At 40.5% G+C, this 4,832-nt stretch overlaps 1 pseudogene; it reads left to right on the plus strand.

Moving 5' to 3' along the window:
• The first annotated feature begins 699 nt into the window (after positions 1 to 699).
• LOC103251903 lies at positions 700 to 1,711 on the plus strand (annotated as a pseudogene).
• The last annotated feature ends 3,121 nt before the right edge of the window (positions 1,712 to 4,832 follow it).

Below are 4,832 nucleotides of genomic sequence, written 5' to 3' on the forward strand. Positions count from 1 at the left end.
TCAGTGTAGTTTTAATTTGCATTTCTTTGATGACTAGTGAGGCTGAGCATTTTTCATATATCTGTTGTCTGCTCGTTTGTCTTCTTTTGAGAAGTATCTATTCATATCTTTTGCCCACTTTGCAATGGGGCTGTTTTTTGTTTTTTTTCTTTTTGGCACATTTGAGTTCCTTGTAGATCCTAGATTTTAGACCTTTGTCAGACACACAGTTGGCAAATATTTTTTCCAAGTCTGTAGGCTGTCTCCCTGCTCTCTTGATGGTTTCTTTGGCTTTGCAGTAGCTTTTCAGTTTGATGAGGTCCCACTTGTCTATCCTATCTCTTATGGCATGGGCACTTGGGGTTTTGATCAAGAATTGGTCCCCAGTTCCAATTTCCATAAGGGTATGTCCTGCATTTTCTAAGGTTCTTATAGTTTGAGGTTTTACGTTTAGGTCTTTGATCCATTTAGAGTTGATTTTTGTGTATGGTGAAAGGTAGGAGTCTTGTTTTAATCTTCTGCATGTCATCAGCCAGTTTTCCCAGCACCATTTACTGAATAGGTTCTCCTCTTCCCAGTGGTTGGTGGTGGAGGCTTTGCCGAAGATGAGTTGGTTGAGAAATTGAGATTTTGCTGCTGGAATCTCTATCCTGTTCCATTGGTCTATATGCCTGTTCTTGTACCAATACCAGGCTGTTTTGATTATTGTAGCTTTACCCTATGATCAGATATGGGAGCAAAGGAATAACTTATAAGCTAGATGCTTTCATGGATCCAGTGCCTTTTCTTCTGGAGTGGGCCAAATCCTTGCTTTGCGAAGTTCTGTTGGGCCTGGAAGGTACTGAAGTCTGGGGTCATGCACCCTGGCCAGGTATCAGCAGCACAGAGGTGCAGGGTGTCACCGAGGCTGCGGGTCATTCTCTGTCCCTCAGCCCTAGCTCCTTGCTGCGGCTCTGGCCGCGGCTCCAGCCCTGTCACAGTTTGCCCTGTTGGTGATGCACTCCTGTGGGAGGCAGGATGAGGCTGCAGCCAAGGGTGTCCTGAGGCAGGCCCTGAGCCCTGGGGGGCAGCATTGGGCCAGGCAAGCCCATCAATACCTATTTGAGGCAGCAGGGGATGGCGAGGAGGAGGCGGGTAGGACAAAGTGGACCTGCTGGACACTGGAACCCAGTGAGGAGGCGAGAACACAGCTAGTTTGGAGGATCTAGAAGACAAGGAGACCCACTCCAGGGTGAGGGCAGCAGCGGGGAGAGCCCAGAAGTGGGGTAGCAGTGGGGGCAAGCATGAGCAAGATCTGCACCTACCAGGGCTGCAGGAAGGCCACAGAGCCAGGTGGCCAAGCAGCACAAGCCGTGGATGTGCAAGAAAAACCACAGCAAGATGTACAAGGACAAGTACAAAACGAAAAGTGACCAGGCCCTGAACTGCAGTGGGACTGCCTCAGCTGGCAGTGTGAGCAACGTGAAACTGAAGGAGAGTACAGATAACATACTCTCCATTGTTAAACAAAGAACAGGATCTTTTGGGGATTGAGCACAAGACCTACTCTTTTAGAATAAGTGTTAGGTCAAAAAAGACTGTCATTACTAAGAAGTCTAGAAGTACTATACTTTTTATAGAAACAGCAGCAACAATAAAAGTTTTGGAGCAAAGACAGCAGCAGTTTCCAGGAGCATCAGCAGGAGGGAATTTATCGAGGATATCTACATGGTTGTTAATCTTACTGCAATAGATGAACATATTTTATACTAAAGATTAACAGGATATGTGCCAGTAGAACATAAACATTTCCCTATAAATGTATGTGTGCATTTGGGGATAAATAAGTATTGCACTTTATGCATCCTTTCCTTTCAAATCACCATGAGTTTGAAGAAATCAGTTTACTTTTCCAAAATAACATTTATTTATAATTTTTTTTAAATATGTTCCTCTTTAGTCATTGTTACTGAAGGTAATGAAGCAGTTACTTTCTGTGGCAATCATGACGTTAATAGATATCAATTTTGAATCATCTAGCTCAGGAGTTCTCATCCAGGAGTAATTGGAAATGTATGGGTGTGTTCTTTGGTTGTCATAGTGACCTTAAAAACTGCTGGGTTTTAGTGAGTGGGCCAAGAATACAAAGTGTTCTGTAGTGTCTGGGATAGTCCAACACAATATGTCAAAGAGGTAAGCTTATTTTATATTTATAAGGAAAGTAATCATTGTTTAGCATCTGTGAAATTAGAATGTACATCTCTTTTCAGAAATGTGCTGGTAAAATCTAAGAGAGGGATTAAGTATATTTTAATGATGTCTTATAGTTGGCATCTCTATTTCCTGCTGCCTGTTAGTGATGATCTCTTCTAAAGCAGACACTCTTGTGTGCTGAATTTGTAAACAGGACAGATCTCAATGTCCATCAATGCCAGGGCAAAATTATTTTTCTCATACTCATTTTTCATTAAAAGAGATTTAAAAAGAGATCCTTTCCAAAAAGGAAATCCTAAAAATAAGAGTAACACTCCAGCATTTTGTCATTGTTTTATAAAATTGAGCTATTTCAACACTGTGTTATTCCTAACTAATATTAAAAAATGATAGGTAATCTGAATATTTTTTCTTGTTTTTCCTACTAGGAAAACTTTTAAAAGGTAAACCTACCAACAAGAATAACAAATAAAATGTTAAGAAAGTATATCCAGTGTCAGGATAATAAATGTATATGTCTCAAGTTTAACTGCAGAAATATGTTAGTTACTTGGTTCTTAAGCTCTGGAATATACATCAAGTTAAATTTAGACTTGGCTGTTTAAGAAGTACTTAGAAGAGGCAAAAATATCTTTGTTAATTTTGTATGTGTTTCATATCTGCATATTTGTTTAAAAATGCATTTACCAAAATTATTCATTAAAATCCAGTTGCTGATCTCTTTTTTAAAGAAGAAGAAGAAGGAGAAGGAGAAGGAGAAGGAGAAGAAGAAGGGAGATAATATCAAATGGGTAAATACAGTAACTTTCTTTTAATCTTGAGTTTTCTAAATTATGTTTGACAGTTGAAGCAAAAATTATAGCACTGAATGGTGTAGTTCTCCATGTACGTAAAGGAAATATTTAAGACAATTATAAATGAAGGCGGGTAAAGAGACATACAAGGAAGTAAGATTTCTATGTTACATTTGAAATAGTAAAATATTGACACTAGTAGATTTAGTAAGTTGTATATTTGCAATATAGTAATTAGAGCAACCATTTAAAAAGTTAGTCAAAGACAGCCGGGCTCGGTGGCTCAGCCTGTAATCCCACGCCTTGGGAGGCCGAGATGAGTGAACTGCCTGAGCCCGAGAGTTCGAGACCCGCCTGGGCAACTTGACAAGACCTCATCTCTACAATAAATCAAAAAATTAGCTGGACGTGGTAGCGCGCACCTGTAATTCCAGGACTTGAAAAGCTGAGGCAGAAGGATCGCCGGAGCCCAGCAGGCCGAGGCTGCAGTGGCCGGGAGCGGCCACTGCACTCCAGTCTGGACGACAGAGTGAGACTCCAGCTCAAAAATAAAAAAATAAAAATAAAAAAAGTTAGTCAAAGACATACACTCTACAACACAATAAATCAAATAAACATAAATAAATCACAAAAACAAATAAGTCAAAATGGAATTCTAAAGAATGTTCAAGTAGCCCCCAAAAAATATGGGGGAGCAGATATATAACAAACAGGAAAAAAGTGGCAGACTCAAACCCTAGTATATCAATTACACTAAGTATAAAAAGTCTAAATACAAGGTCAGGTGTGGTGGCTTATGCCTGTAATCCCAACACTTTTGGAGGCTGAGGCGAGCAGATTGCTTGAGCCCAGGAGTTCGAGACCAACCTGGGCAACATTCTGAGACCCCATCTCTACAAAAAAAAAATTAAAAATTAGCCAGGTTACACCTCATCAGCAAGGGTACCTGCACAATGCATATTTGTATACCTAACCCTTAACTGTACCCCACAATTTTAAAATAAAAAATATGTTTAAAAATGTGGGCAAAAGATAAATACACAATTTTCTTTCTTTCTTTCTTTCTTTTTTTTTTTTTTGAGTTGGAGTCCCACTCTGTCACCCAGACTGGAGTGCAGTGGCCTCTCCTGGCCACCGCAGCTTTGACCTGCTGGCCTCCCGCGATCCTTCCACCTCGCCTTCCAGTGGCTGGAACTACAGGTGCACACTACCACGTCTGGCTATTTTTTTTTATTTATTGTAGAGATGAGGTCTCGCCAAGTTGCCCAGGAGGGTCTTGAACCTGCGGGCTCAGGCAATCCACTCACCTCAGCCTCCCAAAGCGTGGGATTACAGGCTGAGCCACCAAGCCCGGTGAATAGACTCTTTTCAAAAGAAGACATACGAGCTGCCAACAAATACATGAAAAAATGCTCAGTCTCATTAATCATCAAAGAAATGCAAATTAAAACCACACTGAGATACCACCTAACTCCAATCAGGATGGCCCTCAACAATAACTCAAAAAACAACAGATGCTGGAGAGGAAGCATGGAAAAGGGAATACTTTTACGCTGTTGGTGGCAATGTAAACTAGTACAACTTTTGTGGAACTGTGCTGTCCATCAGAAGTGAACTGGATTTTTAAAATGTGGTACATATACATGACGGAATATTATGCAATCATAAACAAGGAAAAAATTATGAACTTTGCAGCAACTTGGATGGATTTAGAGTCTACCATACTCAGTGATCTATCACAGAAACAAAGAACTAAGTATCACATATTCTCACTCATAAGCGGACCCTGAACATTTGTCATAATACTATAAAAAAAGGATTGGCAGTAGTGGGAAATTGTCAGGGGAGGGAGAGGAGGGCACATAA

Source organism: Carlito syrichta, unplaced genomic scaffold (assembly GCF_000164805.1).
Source record: "Carlito syrichta isolate Samal-C Ts95f unplaced genomic scaffold, Tarsius_syrichta-2.0.1 Scaffold148222, whole genome shotgun sequence".
Lineage (NCBI taxonomy): Eukaryota > Metazoa > Chordata > Mammalia > Primates > Tarsiidae > Carlito > Carlito syrichta.